Source organism: Ceratosolen solmsi, unplaced genomic scaffold, assembly GCF_000503995.2.
Source record: "Ceratosolen solmsi marchali unplaced genomic scaffold, CerSol_1.0 scaffold7, whole genome shotgun sequence".
NCBI lineage: Eukaryota > Metazoa > Arthropoda > Insecta > Hymenoptera > Agaonidae > Ceratosolen > Ceratosolen solmsi.
Window position 1 is genome coordinate 17,696,445 of NW_011948413.1, and position 21,608 is coordinate 17,718,052.

Consider the following 21,608-nt stretch of genomic DNA (forward strand, 5'->3'; position numbering starts at 1 on the left):
GTTTTTTCACTCGTACGTCGAGCATTTAAGTAGCGTATCGGTTAATGAAGTTACACAATCAATTGATAAATATTTATCAATTAGTCCATATATTATAAAATAAATAATATCAACACGAATAAGTATTTTACTTACATATATAATTATAGTATTGATTTTTTTTTTAATTAATTGTACCTATAGACAATGAAATTAGAACAAAATATACAAAATGATTGATTATGAAAAATTCATTTTCGTTGTATTAATTGCAATAAGGTTTCAAATATTCATTTTGATATAATTATCATATAATAATAATAGTGTATGGAGAACTAAGTGTAAATGATTTTGACCAATCTTCATTAAATTATAGAAACTTAAAATAATAAACAAAACTTCATTTTATAATTTTTAGTCTATTAATGTTATACTTAATGTGTAAAAAGGATCTTTGATTATATTTATACAAATTACAGTATTGATTCTTGAAATATTATTATCGCTATTGTTGAGGTAAGGTAACAATTCTCATAAAACAAATTTTATATTTTGAATATTTTAATAATTACCGCAAAATATAGCCATTATAAATAAATTGTTATAATAGTTAATTATTATTAATTATTATATGTAATAATAATAATAATAACAACAATGATAATAATAATAAGATAAATAAAAGAAAATAAGATTATGTTAAATCACATAATGTAATCAATTAGTGATGCCTATGAATTGTCTTTAATGTTTAAATTCATGACAACCTAAATGAGTAAAAAAATTATTACTGATAAATAGAATTTATAAATTTAAATATACTATCTTTTAATAAATTTAATTTTTTTTTTTTTTTTGTGAGTTATAAGTTCTGAGAATCATGAAGCAAGTCAGGTACGCAAATTTATCTTAATATCAAAATATCAAAACAGAATTTCGATCAAAGAATCGAATCAATTTATGAGACTTTCTCTGGTTGTATATCACGTAATTTCATTATATTTATTTTAAAAAAAATTACTATATTTCTCAATAAAATTTGAATAAACATTTTGTTAGATATGTTTAAAAACTTTAATATTTAATATCCATAAATTTAATATTTAGTTTCGAATAAAAATTATAAAAAGACTGTTTTATATTATCTTCATCCTTACGATTCAGAATGAAACTTCGATGGAAAATTCACGACAGTACAGAAGTAAATGGGATTTTAAGTTAATTTTTAAATGCAGAACTTTACCGGCTATTTTATTCAGCTATCTTTATGCGTATAAATTCATAATGAAATAAGTGAGTAATATTTAAATACATTTCACATTTTTCATACATACTTTAGCTGCTTCCATATTTGAATATTAATATATATTAAAGGAACTCCATTCCTTAACCGACGCACCCACATGCATGCATTTATGCAGGCCCATACACACTTTTCGCGTTCCGTTCAACACGCGAGCGCGCTCACTCACACCCTCACTCACTCACACATATGCTTATGTGACCTTATGTGTGGGTATAATAATAAATATTAAGTAACAAAATTCATTTAAGTATTTTATTTTTTCAATTTATACATTGCTCAATAGATTTATGATTTCTAGTTCTGTCTATTTGTAGGTGCAATGACAAAAATTTGTAAAATTTATATTGTCTTCCTTACATTGACATTTATTCTTAACATTTTATTAATTTTATTATATTAAATTTCTATAAAAAAATATCATTATACCCATCAAACTGAAATTTAAATCGAATTAATGAAACTCGAATATCAAAACAAAAATTATATCTTTTATTAATTGCATATTAAATAACGATATATAATTGAATATCCAGATCTTTTTTCCTTATTTTCAATACATTATTCAATATTTCGTTGAGTAAGTTTTTTCACGGGATTTATTATTTCAAGGTTACAGTGAAAATATTCTTTTTATTTAACAATGAATAAATTTAGTAATAATTATGAAAAATGTTTAAATATAGATTAATTTACATTTCTGTATAATTATTGTGCAATTAAGTTTTTTTTTTTTTTTTTTTTTTTATAAATAATTGATGAATACTCGATTCCTTATTAAAAGAATAGAATAAAATATTAATCTTCGAAAAATTTTCTATGAATAATGAATTTTCCAATTGAATAAAATTTAGTCAACGGTTTCACTACTCATTAGGAATTCATCAAATTTGTATTGAACTTAAAAATAAGGTTTTTATTAACATTTTTGTAGTAAACATATGTATTATTAATTATGGCGCAGTTTTTATGGAGAACTAAAATATTTAAATGATCGCAAACAATTTTCATATTATTTTGTATTTATTATATTTATATTTGAATACGTACAATATAACATAAGTAATAAAAATAGTATTTTAATTTAAATTATCAGTAATTAATAATTGCCAAACATAAGTAATAAATATAAGTAATAATAAACATAAGTAGCTTTTACAATAGACATAATAAATGATATTTCAAAAAATATGTTTTTTTTTTAAATTAGATTTAGAAATTTAGAAATTTTTTTAATTATACGAAGTTTATATGCAAACTGTAATCACAATGATTATTTATTTGAAGAATAAGTGGCATATAACAAATGATATATGATATAATTATGAAAATTTTTGAAAATATTAATGAAATAGGCGAGTTTTAGATTTTACCGGTAATTTGTAATGTAATATGCTTTAAAGTGCTTAGGCAATTAGTTTTATCAACAATTTTATCTTTCAGTCGAAGTATTTTTCAACACGGGAATTTTGGTTTTTACTAATTTTGAATTATTTTTAAAAGAATGTAAAATTTAAAAAATTTACCAGAATTTTATAATAATGCATATTTTGCATATTGTCAGAATTTTTAAAGATTAATTCGAGATTTTGTTTAAAAGTTATATAACGAAGAGAAAAAGTTTTAAGAATAATATGTATGAAGTTCTTGTTTTCAATGCAAATGCTACACCAGTTACTCGACGTTTTCTGCTACTACATTAACAATTTCAAGAATCTTCAATGGAATCCTCTTTATGCTTTTGAGCAATTCGGATGATGTTGGTAAAGTGAAATTTGAATATATAACTATCAGATTTCTAGATAATTTTATAGTTATAATTTGAAATTTAATAAGATATGTCGAGCAACCTTTAATAAAGTTACGTTACCTTGGTTTTTTTTGTTAAAAATATCTTAATGTTTACATAAACGTGAATTGCATTGTATTTCTTTCGAATGTTTTTTGCTTTCGAAATATATAACCCAAAACAAAAGATCTTATAGGTCATTTAATCTCAATAAAATAATTTGAAATAAAGTTTATTAAGTATTTCAATACGTATTAATAAAAAATCCAACCAAACAATTAATCATCTAATATATGATTCATAACAAAGACAAATATAATAATCGTTTAAGAAATACAGACCAAATTGTAGATGACAAATTTAAATAACTCTATTATAAAAAATCTACATATCTAAATTAATATTAGTTGATATCCATTTAATTATAAAATGAAGTGCATTTTGAGCTCTTATCAATGTATTGAAACATTCAATCACTACTTGCTAGTGGAAATAGTGAAAAAACTGATTGTAATTCAATTAAAAAATTTAGATTAATATTACATAAAGCTTTTTTTAAAATAATTTCATTGATATGTAATAAGGTATAATAATAATAAAAAAAAAAATACTACAGACTAAGAGATTATATTAGAAAATAGAAATAAACGGAGCAACCTCATTTTGATATTGTGATCAATATGTAAAGATTATTAAAAATTCCATAACATTGTAGCTTTATTATTATTTTTCCCTCGAATTTAGTTTAATAAATTTTACGAATAATGTTATTATAAATAGCTAATATTTGATATTAACATTGCTAGCGATATAACAATTATTCAAAAGTCTTAAGATTTTATTAAATAAATAATAGAGCCTACAAAACGAGTATCTCAACGTATATCCTATACATTAGTTTTTACAAAATGTTAAAACTTCAATTAGAAACTTTTTCTCAATTGTTTTTATTTCTCTCAAATTTTCTTTTAATTCTTTAATATACATATATCCTTTAAATCTCCGAAGATATTGAAATATTTTATTATTTTTATGTAAGATATTATTAATATTATTAGAATTAGAATTTAATAATTTTTAGATTAGACTTATAAGTTCTATTTAGTTTTGATCATGAGATTAACATTAACAATATACGTTTCTTCTTCTTTCTATTATGTTAATTATTTTTAATTACACATATTGTTAAATATTCTTATATTGAAGAATAATTTTTAATAATTTTGTATTGTGTAGGGTAACGAATTTGATATATTTACGAAATCCTTTTAACTTAATTTAATGTTTATTATTACAGTTTGATCTAGTGAGTTCAAAGTAATGTTACTCATGCTTCTTTATTGCCATTTTCCCTTTAATGTAATGTTCGTATTCATATGGGCTCACTACGTAAGGGTCTAAAATAAAGAGGAAATTAATTTTGTTTTATGGTGCATGACTTTTTCATTTTTATTTTAATAACAAATTCTTTCCTTTTTTTTTTTTTTTTTTGATATATTATATTTTAAATTATATTTGATATAGTACATTTGTCATAATTATATTATAATATATAAAATTATTTTGTATTTCTATAAATATTTTCTTAGATATTTTATTTTAGTAAAATAATAAAAGTTCAATATTATTATCAAGTTTTATTGATGATTTAAAAATATTCTTAAATTAAAATTCAATTTATAGTAACTTTATGCTTTATCTGTATATTTATATAATTTATTCTCTATCGGTACACGGCAAAAAACTAATTTTTATTAACATATTATATTATTAGAATGATATTAAATATTTACAGCCATCGATATTATATATATATATATATCTATCAATGAGCAATATTAAATTTGAATGGATATTGCATAAATGTTTATTTTTTAATATTTTTTAATAGTTTTTCATTTTATATTGAATATATATGAGCAATAAAAAGTAAAAATTGATAAACAATAGTCATAAATATATTTACACTTGTTTTATATTATAATTTTATTCTATAGGTCGCAAAATTTTAATAGAAAAGACCGGGTTATTTAATTTACTAAATTGTATATGATGTCCATATTCGATTCCAAATAAAAATTTATAAAAATGCAATATAATTTATAAGAATTTTGATAGTTAACATATAATTTAAAATATGCCATCAGAGAGAGAGAGAGAGAGAGAGAGAGAGAGAGAGAGAGGGAGAGAGAGAGAGCGAAAGTCAAGGAACAGGAAAAATAGTCATAAGATGATACGTCAAGAACAGTCACGTACAAATTGATATAAATTAGTAGTAAGAAAACTATAATCAAATTACGTATAACTTTCAGTTTAGTTATATACAAATGAGATAATCAAGACCAAGAGTCAAGCAAAATAGCAATAATAGTATAAAAAATAGAAATTGAATAAAAGTCAGAAAAAGAAAAGTAAAAAAATTAATTATTAAACAAAAAATTAAAAAAATTTGTCATTAATTATATATAATTATTAAAATAGAAATCATATAAGATTATATATAAAAGAATCGAAAAAGAAATAAAAAGAATAATAAAAGCACAAAGATTGTTAGACATAATTATATAAAAAAATTGAGAATATAATGTTACATTCATCGATGCATTTTATTATTTACAACGTAATTTTTAATAGATTTTTAATCTACAGTAATTAAAAATATAAAAATAACACAATAAGTTTTGAATAAAAAAAAACATTTAATTAAATATTGATTCGATTATTTATTACAATATTTTTATTAGTATTTTTTTTTATACTAACTGTAAAAATTATGACTATCTGAAGTGAGAAATAAAATTTTTTTATTCTATAAGCTTTTCAAAAAATTATAATAAAAGATTTATGAATACATACATGAACATATACACATAGATTCTTAAATAAAATAAAAATTATATTTCTTCAGATAGTGTAATTGTTTATGTATATAAATCAGTATGTTTCTTTCACTATACATAAGCAGCAATTTCATAACCTTGAAATCTTTATTTTTTTCAATGAAATATATTTTAATCGGCGATAATGGAAAAATATGATAAATTTCTATTATTAAAAAAATATTCCTTCAACAAATTCATAATATTCGAATAAATTAAAAATAAATGAACTATACGAATAGATTGAAATACAAAATAGCTTATTTTAGTATTGTTAGTTTATGTTTTATTCTTAGTTCTAAGCTACTACTAAGGAAACTCAATATTTTCAATATTCTGTAATGTATAATAGAATTTACGAAAAAAGTAATTAATTATAAAACGTTAATTAATAATACATAAACAATTATCTAATTGAAATAATTAGAAAATTATTTATCAATTTTATGAGAATATAGCAGCGACAAATTTGAAATAATATTTTATTCATAAAACGAACACTGAATACTTATGAAATACAATTTATAATTGAAATGTTTTAGAATTACGTAATTAGGAATACCAGATTATAAGGAATACATATAGACAGCCCATAAATATAACATGGCTTAAAAAATATAAAATAAACAATTAGAATATACAGTATTTAACATATTTAATTCGTACTGTTTCGAGGAAATACAAAATATTATGAAGTAAGAATGAATTTATTTTAATAGTAGATAAATGAAAATTGTTTATTTCATTACAATATTTATTTCATTACTTGTTTAATATTATAAGTTTTAACTTTTACAAACTTTCGAGGTTTATAAATTAATTTTAACAAATTTGGTTTCGTTTTACATGTTAGAATATTAAATTTCGTGTTTTTCTTCTACTGCTAAATTTAACGAAGTTATATGCTAACTAGAAAAGAAAAAATATTTTGTTAAATCTTTGTTAAAGCATTGACAGTCTCAAGTTTTTAATTTATTTTCATGTATATTGGATGTAATATATTCTATGATCAATACAAAAATCTATTATCTTCGTCTTTAGTTTAATCTTGATATTTAAAACCCAATTTCTAGGTATATTGTTTGCTATAAGATGTAAGTGATTAGTAGAAAATTAATATTGACAGACATTAAAATATATAACTAATTAAAAGTTCAATGATGGACCATATTATCCTCTTAAAGAGTTCCTTTAAAAAATGATTTTTATGTGTATGTAAAAAGTTTTTTAAATTCTGAAGTATTTTTTTCTGTAGATTCATTAGCATTTGATTAATTGTCATTTAATAAATGGCATTATTTTATTTATATTTAAAAAGTAATATTCCTTAATTATATTCATGCCCACTGGAGCATTTATTAGAACAGATTTGCGCGATAACATATTTGATATAGTTTATTAAGAATATAATTACTTGTCTTGATTTAATTTTTAAAAATTTTCAAGTTATATGAAGTTGATATTGAAATATTTTTTTAGTTAATTATAAATTTAAATTAAATTTATCTAAATTAAACAAATATATTCATTAACGAATGACTTAATTAGTTTTTATAATTAATCTGTGTTGGTATTTTCAATTCTTATGCGAGACAAAATTCAAATCGGCTCAATTTTATTAATATTGTGCTTATAAAGTTCAATTAGTTCATTTCACTTTGCTTGTACATTTATTTGGGACATCATAAGTTATGTAGGCATTACAAGATAATTCATTTAAATAATATTTGAAATTAAATTAATGTCATTAAGCATCGATTAAACGGATCGTATCTACATTAAAATGTGAATAGAATTCTTATCAGCCGTTACACTTAAAGTTATAATTAAATATTTTAAAGCGAAACAAGTATAATCGTATAATCATGTGAAATGGCTACTCAATATTATAATAATAAGTAACAAATGTATTTTAATTATTTTATGTATACCATTAAATTACTTAAAAATACTTCATTAAGAAATATAAAATTCACTGTATTAAGAAATTTATTTACATTTTTTGCGAATTGATTGCTGATAGTAAAAAATTCTCACACTTTATCAATCCGAAGTAACTGACTACATTCTGTTTCATTAATTCCGAATTAATAAGAATTTCGATTAGTCGCTATTTATTAATTTAAAACAAAATATTAATGATAATCATTGGCCAAGACTTTTAGATAATATCTATGTTGTTAAAAGAAAATTTGGACAATTCAAATCTTCATTTTTCGATCATTTAGGCTCGATGTTTTATTATGTCTTTAATGCTTTCGTCAATACCTCAGTAATTCACGCGGAAGAGAAAATACGAAATCGAAAAAAAAATGTTTATTATTGGTCATTAAATCATTTGGAAAATAGAGAATACAAATTAGAAAATGTTTAATTAGATAATTTTTGAAATTACGAATGTTCAAACATAATGCAACAATTATTGCGTATTTATATGTTATATTAACATTCGACTATGTACAGACGATAATTCGAGACAATAACAGTTTAAAAACTACAAGAGTGTACATTAAATTTTATTTACAGCCAATTATATTTTAATAGCACTGCTATACATATTAGGTCAGATCAATAAACAAATTGTAGCGAACCCGAATCAGGGTGAGTTATTATTTTTTTTTTAATAGTCGACTATTTTCTCAAAATGTTCTTTTATAACATCATGTTCTTTAATTACATTAAAGTATCTGATGCTACATTTACTGTATAAATGTTACTAGCATCGTTTTATCCAACGACAGGCTTTTCTACAATCATCCTTTAAAATTCGTCTTATCACTTTTAAGTATTTTATTGATATATATATATATATATATATACATATTTACCAGACATCGAGTCTGATTTTGTAACTATAAATAGTAGTGCGAAATGAAGTTGGTTTCATATTTTTCACGTATATGACAGTGTTGGGACTTTATACACATATTCCACTATAAAAAGGAATGATTCACAAGAGCATCTATTAGTATCGTTCCTCTCAACCAGTATTCACTTTTCCTGTACATTTTCAAAATACATTATCTGAATTTTCTATTATTTATGATGCTGTTATTTATAGTGACATAAAAGTATAAACAGATATTCTCTTGTTTTTTGTTATAAGAGGAAGTATTTGGTTACAGAAAGTGATGGAAAAATAAAGTGCAAATGTGTTTTTTAAACAGTGAGTGTGGCAGTATGCAGCTACTGTGATATTAATTACAATTTTTGTGACTGATAACTATAATATTATCTGAGCTGCATCAGTCACTTCATTGTTAGTGTTTTTTCTTCTTCTTTTTTTTCTTTTTTCTTTTTTTTTTTTTGACACATTTGTAAATAATCCTTTGATTTTCCATACTCTAAAGATTTTTTTCTTTTGAGCCTGTTGCACTTTTCTTTGTCCCTTTGTGGACGGTAAGGCTGTTATCAAGCTTATCAAGGGCAATCTCCTCTTCCTTCATTCGATTATTTTATCGATTCGAATATTCTATATTCTGTGACGGTACTACTTTTTCTCTTTTTTCTTTTATGGGATACCTTTGTACGAGAAGAGTTTACGTGCACGAGCCCTTTCGTATATGGTGGTCTCAATATAGACACAGTGAAAAGATAAAAGTAAAGTCCGCAAGGAATGAGAATTCTCTAATGTATCGAAGCTTACTTGCTTTATCCCCCTCTACACTAATATTCTTTATGAAATATAAACAAATATATTAATTCCTTTATAACATTTATAAATCAATTGGAATTGTATTTTAAAGTATATATTTACATATAATGAATTATAATGAAATTCTGTGGTAAAATTATTTATATCTTATATAAATAAGAATAGTAAACATAATTCTTTAAAATGTGTTTTAAGAAATCACGTTTACTTATTTCTTAAGTCTCCATAATTTATATAAGTCATGTTATGTATATGTTTAAAGCTTTGATATAGACCTATACAAATAATTAGTAATTTTATTTTGAAAAAAATATTGCTTAATATAATTTTATATTATATTGGTCGATGTAAAAGGAAAAAACATATTATTTATTATCCATATTTGTGTAAGTTTCGACACTTTTCTATTAAGAATTTTCTCTAGAAAATATTTTTATTACACCAACGAAACGTAAATCGTATTTATAGTTAAAAATCATTTAATAATCTGGCCTAATTGTTTGTATTTGTAACATGTAGTGGAATGTTTAGAGTGGTATGTCACGTATATGCTATGCGGTATGCGGTTTGTGATAAGTTATTTTCATCGATTTTTATTATTTTGTTTAATCGTGCAGTATTTTCTGTCCTTTTTAAAGCAAATTAATACGAGTGAAAGGAAAAAAAACATTATCTTTTTTTTCTAAACTATTGTATTAAAGAATATAAGTTTTTATAAAGAATAATATTATTTGATAAAACTGAAAGCGTAACTGTATTGCATAAAAGAGTAATAATCACGAATAAGTTTTAATTTTTTTTTTATTATTTTACACTGTAATTCATTATGTGTAGTTTAGCTAAATTAAAGTTGTGCAATTTAAGATAATGTAAACATTTAATAAAATGTATATTAATTTTTAAAGTTACACATAAGCATTGAATATTTAAATGTTATCATATATATGGACTGCGCTTAATTCTAAAAAATTTAATTTATTTGCATTTTAATATTATATCGTGACTTGAAATATATAACTAATTTCATAATTTAATATATTTACTTATATAATGCTTAATAAAATAATAAATAAACGATTTCAACTATGGAAGATTTAAAACTATTAGTCCTCGTGTTAAAATTATTTTTATGCTTAAGCATAAGTGCACTGCAAGAAAGGTTAATTTGTTTCACAGTTTATTTTATTAAATCATAAAATTTTTAATCATTGAAGTATACATTCGAAAATCTACATTTTTGTCTAAAATAATAATCACAAATCATTTATTATGTGATGTAATATTTGAAAGTGTATATTTGATTAGGAGACTACTATTTCATCCAGAGATTAAGTTAAATTTATTAATTCTTTACTCATTCTCAAATTCCCAAAGCCTATGCTGTATGTATTAAATATGCAAATCAATATAAATAAAACTATAAACATTGAAAAGTAATCAGAAATTTCAAAGTTGATGAATGTACATACGTACACGTGCACGCGCACACACGCACACACACACACACGTATATATATATATATATATATATATATATATATAATTGTTTATAAAAAAAGTTTTCTTTAATTCATTTGAGTTCTACTAATAAAAGAACATTTAATATTAATATTAATAATTTTTTAAATATATAGTTGATATAAAAGAAATACATTTATGAATACACAAATGATACATAAATTTGTAATAAATATACTCTATATTTAATTAAATATACATCACAATTGCCGAATATAAAAGTTCATGTAAGAGAACAGTTTATTAATTCTATTGCAAAAATAGGATTTGTTTTAGAAAAATTTCTTTATAGCTACGTAAAGTTTGATTTTATTTTGAGAGAGTTTAATATAAATATTAAAAATTTTTAAATATAATGTTAAATGCTTTCCATACAATTATTAATACAGTCGTATATTTAATATATTCGTATATTCCATAAGAAGGTAACATAAGAAGAAATAAAACACAGTTAATTTTCAAAATTCGCTGTACGCATATAAACACGAGCCAAATTGAGATTTTTAAACAATTATATTCAAATTTCGTTTATAATATGATTTTCATATCATTCTGTTCATTTTAAGAAATTAAAATTCGTAATTTGAATAAACGGTAATATTAATTCTTATAGTAGGACAATGTAATAGTTTCATTATATTAATTATTACACACATGTATCATTAAAAATTTGTAGAATTATTTATAATAGGTCAAGAAAAAAAATTTGTTCATATTCCTTAAAATTTTCAATATTTTAAACTTTATATCTTAAAATTCTTAAATCTTTCATAACGAAACATGCTCTTCACATAAATTAACTATATCAATACATATATCGTTGGAAAAAAAAAATTTCTAACGCTTAGTGACCCTTCAGTGCAATTTTTATACAAAATACAGCGCACTCTTTTGCTTTCGCGGCCTTTTTGTTCAATCGACCGAAATAACTGTGCTTTCCCGTCCCTCTTATTTTGCCCAGCCACACCACTCATTCGCCATATGCTACAATCAATATATCGTCCGATATGTCATCGAATAAAAAAAAAAAATAATAAAGAAAAAAACCAAACAAAAAAAAAACCAAACCAAAAAAAACAAAACAAAACAAAACAAAAATTGGGATTTTTTGAAGCTTCACTTAAATGCCTTTTACAATAAATTATATTCGAGTGCGCGTGGTTAGAATTTTATATTTATTAGTTGTTCATATAAAATTGATATTACATAAATTTTTGAATGATTATTTTAAAGTTTAATAATCGAGATATAATTTTGAAAATTTGAAAAAATTTTTTTCAATAATAAAACAAGTTTTTTTTATTAAACAACGTATTAATATGTTACACTTTTTTTAACGATCATTTTTTAATACAAAATGATAAATTATTTAGATGAATTATATTTTTATATGCATATAATAAATATGTTCAATACATGGGTAATCAATTTGGAATGGACCCTACACACTAGAGTTTTCATAGTTATTCAGATTAGAATTAAGATAACGTATGCACATAATTGTAGTACATATTCAAGACAAGATAATGATATGTATTCAATTTTTTTTTATTCAATTCGCATTTCCTTTGAAGTGAATGTAGAAATTACGTGTCATAATTTTAGCACAATTTAATATGCAAGCAATGAATAGATTGAAAAATCGACTCTAATAAAGATTCACCCTACCAATCAAATGTAAATTTTACTTTGAGATAGGTGACGTGCATGGCATGAACCATCAAAATCCAAATAAACGACATTCATTCAATGAAATTATCAAACATTCTCCTAATAATAGTGTGTCAACGGTATAATTTACTTATATCTAGATTTAAAGAAAATAGCTTAGTTAAATCGCACAAGTCGTGCAAGAATTTTACAATATTAGGTAATTCTGCAATGTCGATAGTTGGTACGCATGGAATGAAAACGTTTACACGTAAGCAGTTGTATAATTAATTTTATTATCCGCCCAACGATAATTGAACAACGAATAAACTCATCGATAGCTCGTGAAATAGCATCGAGAAAGTGCATGAAATCTTGGTACAGTCGTGTGCGCATATCGCGCTTGAATTTAATATCTCTTCTCCCTCGCTTCCTGCGACACGGGACAAGCCGGCGGTTTGCCACTGTCCCGTTAAATTTCCAGGGTCTCATTAAAATTGAAACAGAATATCGCTACGAGTTTGGACATCCGAGTCACTGCGCACTACATCTCTTTCGATGCTCGTGCGTGAAAATTGAGCGCGCCGAAAGCCGAAAGGTGGATCAATTGAGAATATTTTATGGCCCATAGGGAAGGATGGGACGTCTTGCGGTAGATAGATTTAATCAAAGAACAATGAAACGACAAAAATTAAGTGATAATTGATTTACGGGCACATGAGGATGAAATTGCATTTTATGAAAGGCGAATTTCCAAATATTTTAACGAAAACAATGATATGTCTTTGGTAGATTTATAACAAACTTTCTCCCCCCCCCTACCCCCTCCCGCCCCCTTCTTTTTAATTATGTATTGTTAGATATTGTAAAAGAATGAAAATTGTATTTATTGAAAGTAGGAAATATAACATTACGGATACTTTGTATTTATTTTCAATTCAATAACGTAAAAATAAAAGCTCTGGATAAATTCGTGAACAGTCATTTCGTATTACTTTCACATTTAATCCTTTGACTTTTCTTACTAAAAGTTTATCTCGTTTCTATATATATCATGAATTATTATTTACTAAATGTTAATAATTCACATGTGTTAGGCAAAGAAAAAATAAAACTTTATAAAAACTTTAGAAGCTTTAAAAAAAAAACAAAAAGTTTTTTCGTTTATCATTCGATATATCTGAATACACTAACAACTAGTTTCTTACATAGTACTTAAATAATGATTTCTTTTTTTAATTAATTGTAAAAAAATTTTCCATAATTATTATTAATATAAATTGCTAAATTCAGTTGTTGAAAATAAATGTAATAAGATGTAGAATATTAAAGTAATACTATATTTGCCGATTCTCGATGCCGAAATGCGTTTAGTATAATTGGAGGGCTCGATAAAAAAAAAAAAAAAAAGCTTATTAACTATTTTTTACATACGATCAAACACACACACACACACGCACACACACACACGCGCACACACACACACACACACACACACACACACACGACGACGACGACGACGACGCTTTAAGCCTTCTTCTCTTTTAAAATCTGCGTTTTTTTATTGGTAAGTGTCGTATGTTACGAGCGTCATAAGTTTCTGACAACGTTTGAATTTTTTCAAACCGATATACGATAATTATTTTTTTTGTTCATGGTGCTAAAGGTCAGTTCAGTCAGCCCTCTATTATAATTTGAAAAATTAAGTCGCTGACAATTTTATACTTATTTTTTGTTTTAAAATACTTTGATCGCTTTTCGCTTTTCATTAATAATATTGTATAAGTTTCCAAAGTAATTCTTTATTGTAAATTTATAAAAATAAAAAATAATTAATATTATAATCATTTATATTCGGGACAGAATGTTGCGAGCGAGTGCCAAGTAAAACAATGAAATTTTACAATCATAGATGAGAGAATAAGGTTATTGAAATTTTTAGTTACATAATTTTCGGTTACTATTATACAATTGTACGTACAATTGTAGGATAAATTGAACAAACGTAAATGAATTGATAGTTAATATTGAGCCTGATCGCATCGAGATGTGTAACCACTGAGGAAAACTTTTATCAATAGCTGCTACGTTTCAGCATACACAGGTATAAATGTTTCAAGTAAGGTAACGGGGGACCTGTGTATTTGTTAAATCGATTGACTTTTTTTTTACTCTTTTCAATTCCCTTTTGAAGTCGCTTTTGGAGCTTCTGGCTACGGAGTATTATCAGAATGAAAAAATCTATTGGAATGAATTGCGCGAGGGAAGGAAAAATATTTATATTAAGCAAGAAATTTGCTGAAAATTTTTATGAAAAGTTATCCATCAAATAATCGATTTAGAACATACATGTATTAAGTATACCTTCATATATATATATATATATATATATATATATATATATTTATGTGTACTTATATATTCTACTCTTGAAACAAATGGTCAATATAGCTGAATTAATGACATACTGAGTGTCCATGATTGATAGTAGTCGAGTCGATCTTGGTTATAAGGACATTAAATTTGTTATCATTCTGCCAAAATTTAAAAACAGAGCTTTATATCAAATTGTTGTAATTCATTAATATTAATAGAAAAGAATTTAATAGCCATTTAATAAATTCGATTGCTCATTGAAATTTAAACATTATATAATATACAACGTAACTTAACGAAAGTAATTTATTAATCAATCAATAAGCGTAGTATGATATTTTATAAATACAATTATTTCGATAATAAGGAAAGTATTTTTAGACTGAGAAATATAGAAAAATATCTATCAACGATTTATAAGTCAGAGTAGATACGATTTCGAAGGAGACGGCTATGATAGCTCAATTTAGAAATACTAATTCAGCCAGACGATTTTCGTCTTCATCTTATTTCGTATTCATAATGTGAAAGTTTCATTTTTATCGTCGCTCGAAGATAGCGACACTTATTTAATGACGTTTCATTGATATTATTCATTGTCAATTGGGCCTGTAATTGATTTACGTTCTTCTTATGTATATAAGTATTGTAGAGAAACGCAAATTTAATATATCATTATATTAATATTTTGTATAGTGAATATCGAGATCTCTACTTTGGCAGTCAATACATATTCTCTCAATCGAATTGACAAATTAATAAATAACATTTCCATTCATTTTTAATTACTAATTTTACCTTTTGATGTCGAATAAATTACAATCGCCAAATTGACGTTATTGAAATCGTCAATTTTTTATTAATTATTTAAGAAAAATTAATATTACAAATTCATTGATAAATGTCAAGACATATTAATTTTATAAATTATATGATCTTGTGAACAAAATACTATGTTTATCATATTTAAAATTTGGTTAGCATATATTTTACATTTTGTTGATTTTGAAGTTGACTTTAAATAAATTTCAAACTGAATTTTTAAATAGAGGTATATTTTTTCTACAGGTACAGCATTCATTCAAATTAAATGAACTTTAGAATTTTCATAAAGTCATTAGTTTCCATTTCCTTACACCTATTTTTTTTTTTAATTTTGTTAAAAAAATATAAACAGTCTGTTTTTAAAGATTAAACCTCAGGTTCTATTACAATTGCAGATGCATTTACATTGTCATGCAAATACTAACTTTCGTTTTCATCATCGATGATCAGAGTCTACTAGGCAAGCAGCTTTGTCATATAAAATTCTGAAATTGAATGCACTTGAATTCCCATTGATTTCCGGTCTACTGACAACGCGTACGTTTCTGTGCTATGGTATTACGTACGGGATATGGGATACCGAATGGCCATATTTTGCTTTTACAAAACGAATAATTTTAATTAAAATATTCATGAAATTACGTTATTTTAAAGCGTTTAAGAAAAACGAAAATATATACAAAATAGATATATATATATATATATATATATATATATATATATATATATATATATATAGACGAAATTCTGCAGTATAACAATATAGAATTTCAAATTTAAAAATTATATGTAATGGGCTTTTGAATGTATTCTCATTCATATTCGTTGGTCCATGTATAAATATATCATAATAAATAGAGAATACTAGTGGTAATGTCATTTCAATAATAATAATTTAATAATAATATGATTAAATTATAATATCTCTTATGAATTTTAATGCCTACCAAAGATGTACTTACATAAAGTTAATGTAATTTTTAAGTTTATTAAAAAAATTAGATCTGATCCTAGCGTCGTAGCATAAAAGGCTTGATTGATAGAAATAAATAATTTATGTAATTTTCTAACGAAGAATAATATTAAAGTAAATGTATAGATATTATATTATAAATATTAAATAATTTTTCTTTAAAGTAAATTGTTTTTAATTGTATGGATTACCGAGAAGCCACTTTTATACAATAGTTTATAAGTAGTTCAAAATGCAATTCGTACAAATCGATAAATTCTTTCTTTCGTATTATTATTATTATTACTTTTTTTATATTTTATTCACGAACTTTAATGTTTATATAATGATATGAAGTATTTAAAAATCAATAACCAAGTTTTAAAAATGTTATAATTACATATTATAAAACATTTTATATTCAATTTTTTAATTTTTCTATAATTTTTTGTTCCATAGTTTATAATTCTATATATCTTAATCTAAATGTAATTTTATTATAGTTACATTTAATTAAAACACTGCGGTTAAAATATTATTATTATTATTATTATTGTTAATCGTACATTTTATCTAGCTTTAAATTCGGAGAGTAAAAGAAAATTTGTCTGTAATTACAAATATACATAAGTAATATCTTTATTTCATTAATAGAATACTTATTCTTTCTATTTTACAGGAATGTTGATTTCAGGCGAAAAGTAGATTATGTTTATTTTCGAAAAATAATGATAGAAGCGGAAAGCCCTTTGAGACATACTGTACTATCAAGTGCAAAAAGATTATTTGTAGAAATTTCAAATTAAAACTTAGTTAAACATTAAGACAGTGTAAGTTGAAAACTCTATTTTGTGCATAATTTTAATTGTTGATTTGTTTTTTAACTTCAATTACATTCGGTAGATGTCATTCTCCCTTTGCATAAATTTTTTTTCTCTTATCTCAGCAACTTATGCACTCGTATCTTTCAGTATTTCCAACGACTAAAGAAAGAGTACAAATGATGAATATTTCGACCCATCCTTGTGCATAGCGGCAATATAATTTCACAACTTTTTTTTTTATCTGATTGAAAATTTCATCGTGACATTATTATTTTATTTTTTTTTACGCATCCTTTTAGTTAAAAAATAGTAGGAGCAGAGGAATCTGAAATTTCTTTTTATATAATTATTTTATGTATATTTTATGCATTGTAGGAGATAAGATTATTTTATCCTATCATATATTCCTACTACATACAATTTCGATCATCAATTATAGCTTTACAATGCCTTTTTTATGATTTGCGTTACAAAAATCTGTATTAAAATTTAAAAACTTTAATAAACTTTAATAATAAATTTTAAAGAACAATTTTTTTTATCGTTCGCTCCGCATTTATTTATTTTATATTATTTTAACATAAATAGAATAAAACATCGGGTTAGTAAATTATAAACGATATATGATAAAACTTTATCTCAATATTGAAAATGTTTAGTTTTTAGTTTTTAAACCAATTAATAATCAATAATTATTTGTAAAATATAATGTATAATCCCACATATTTCATAGTTTATATCTTCGATTTAACTTTATACTATATATTTTTAGTCAATTCATAATAGCCTATGCTGATTATTTTTATTAAATAAATACTTTTTTCATCTAAACATAACATTGTAATATGAAAATAAAATATATCCTTATAATATTTTATATATAAATTATCATAATACTAATAAGAAATAAATAATGAGATTGCTAAATAAATGTTTTAATACAAATAATATTACCATTTAAATATAAAATAAAAAATTATTGTTTCTAAAGAGAAATTCAACAATGTAGCCTGCAATTGTTTACTAGTAAGGAGAAAGAAATAAGAAATAGATTATATTTAAAAATGAATGTTAATGAAAGGGAAAACTATACATATTTAAAGGTTGCTTTTATATTTCAGTGTTACAGAATTTAGGCACAAATGGCACATATTAACCATTATAAAAGAATAAATTTGTGAATACTTACACAAAAATGAAGTTTTTATATTTAAAGTAGGGAGATGTATTTCTGCCGAAGCAAAATTATTGGAAAATTTTAACATCACAATGTACTGTTTAATATTACAAGACCTGAGGTATTGTTGCGCGAGAGTCTCGTCAACCCAATAAAATATCAGAAGAGAAGCAAATAAACGATTGTTAAAAAAATATAGAGGTAATTAAATTAGTTTTAATATATATATATACATACATATATATATATATATACATATATATATAGATCTAAAAATATTAGAAGAATATTTATTTGACTTTTATAAAAAGACAATATAATATAATATATACAATAAAATATTTACTTTAAAATACAGCACTATATGACGATATATGTAAATCTATGGAGGTCAAAACCTAAGATTACAATGTTTATTCAATAATGTTATCGTAAGAAATTATTTATATTAAAATTTACTTGACTCAGAATCATATATTAGATAGAAAATATCTAAAAGGTATCTAAATGTCAAATAACCATAATATTTTTCTAAAACATTTCTACAACTTTCGTATAATTATAGCATTGGTAATTTATGATTTAACATTTCATAAAAGGAGTCAAGTACAAATAGAGGAAATGAAATAATTTCCATCCAAATTTTCACGACAGTTTTCTGATTTACTGTTCAATTACATACAGCTAAATTGATCTAGTTTCTCCATAAATTGATTTTTAAACCCACATAAACGATGAAAACAATGAAGACGATAGGTAGTTTTAGTTTAAGCTACACACACACACACACACACACGTATACACGTTTATTCGGAAAGGGGGAGGAGAGTACATATGCAAGATATTCTTGCGTTGACTTGACAAGGTCGATCGGATGTGCTTGAAGCTTGAATTCACCTCGTTGCACTTCGTCTCACATCTATAACGAATGCTTGAATTACATAACGTCTCAAACGCACTTGCCGCGCTGTGTCAGTTATGAGAGACAGAATGAGAGGATTACTTTATCACTGCTATTGCAAATGACCTTGCAATTGGATTAGAGGAATGTATGGAAATAAGTAAAACGGAAAAATTATAACGACAACTATTACTGTTAGCCTACATTTATTATACCTTAACAAAAATGCTGATAATTAGAAGAGTGAGGATAAAATGGAAGGAAGTTAATGAGCATCAAAGTTAAAAATTCAATGTTAAGTATCTACTACATGTATAAGTGTATATTATTTGCAAGAAAATTTGCTAATTTGGATTTTTTTTGTGCTGTTAGTTTAACAATAATTTATTGTATAAAATTATACAATATTAAAATAGTTAAATTATAAGGAGATTATTATTAGACTTATTGGTAAAAAAAATACTGCAATTTATGTCAAACTTCGTAAGTAAATTCTCATTATTTTAAAAATCTACAATTATAAATATATTTTGTATATGTGTAGTACATGCCTGTGTATATGCATGGAGCTGTTTGGTCGTTAATATAGCTATATTAACGACCAGCCTTTATGAATTTAATATGAAAATTGATTGAACAATAGTTATACATCTAATATATGATGTAAATAATAATATTTGTATATTATATATAATTTCATATAATTTTTATAAGTTATATTTATGAACGAGTTGCAAATTATTTTGCGCTCTCACTATCACTCGCAATCACTATATATATATATATATATATATATATATATTGTTTCTTCACAAACTTCAAAGAAATTACTTATACCATATAATTAATAAATAATGAATTTGTTAATAATTCCTTATTATTCCGAATAAACGAAATTTGATCAAATTCGTAAAATAATCATGTATATTTTATTCTATTAAATAGCGGAAATATATGCATTGAGAATAAGATTATAAGAAATACAATATATTTGAATTTTTATTAAATATATTAAATTATATGATACAATATAAAGGCATCTAAACTTTATATTATTAATACTTACTTCTAGGTATTAAATTAAAATACTATTTTATAAAATTTAATTTATGTAAAATGGTTAAATGAAGAAAATTTTCCTTAATTCACTTTCAAATACCGAATAAGTATTTGCGTTTGATAATTGTAATTTCAATTTAAAAGAATTTTTAAGAAAAATTAAAGACATGTGAATATGAATTTTATTTGAACTTATGTATTACGTTTTGCTTACCTATGTAATAATGCTGCGCCGTTGACTTTGATCTGCTTTTTCTTCGAAAGCAATCGAACTTGAAATGTTTGAATTAATATTAATTAACAATTTCTTTCTGTTTATAATGTTTGATTTAAATTTTCACTGTTATTTAATCACGTTCTGTAATTTTATTACACAAATTTCATCATCTAATTCTTTTATTTGGAGGTGAAATAATTTTCTAGTATGCAAAAATTTCTTATTATTTAAATGTTTTATGTGTAACAGTCAAATGAATTAAGAGAAGTGTGATAACTATGATGATAATACATTATTAATCATAATAATCTTAATCATTAAAAAAGAAGAAAATTCGTCAATAACTAAATAAATTTTAAAATAATACAGAAAGTGAAATCAATTTCAATGGATATATATTTTAAATATATATACAAATATTTGAAGAAGATAGTAAAGCTATATATATATATATATATATTTGTATATATATTTAATAAATATAATAAAAATAAAACTATTTTT

At 23.3% G+C, this 21,608-nt stretch overlaps 1 protein-coding gene across 1 annotated transcript in view; it reads right to left on the reverse strand.

The window, feature by feature from the left end:
• LOC105367591 (uncharacterized) overlaps nt 1–21,163 on the reverse strand; it is a 91,988-nt gene extending 70,825 nt beyond the window's left edge. Inside the window, exon 1 of the mRNA XM_011506359.1 lies at nt 21,102–21,163. The gene's annotated coding sequence lies outside the window, so the exon portion shown is untranslated. The remainder of the gene's footprint in view (nt 1–21,101) is intronic.
• Between the last annotated feature and the right edge of the window lie 445 nt (nt 21,164–21,608).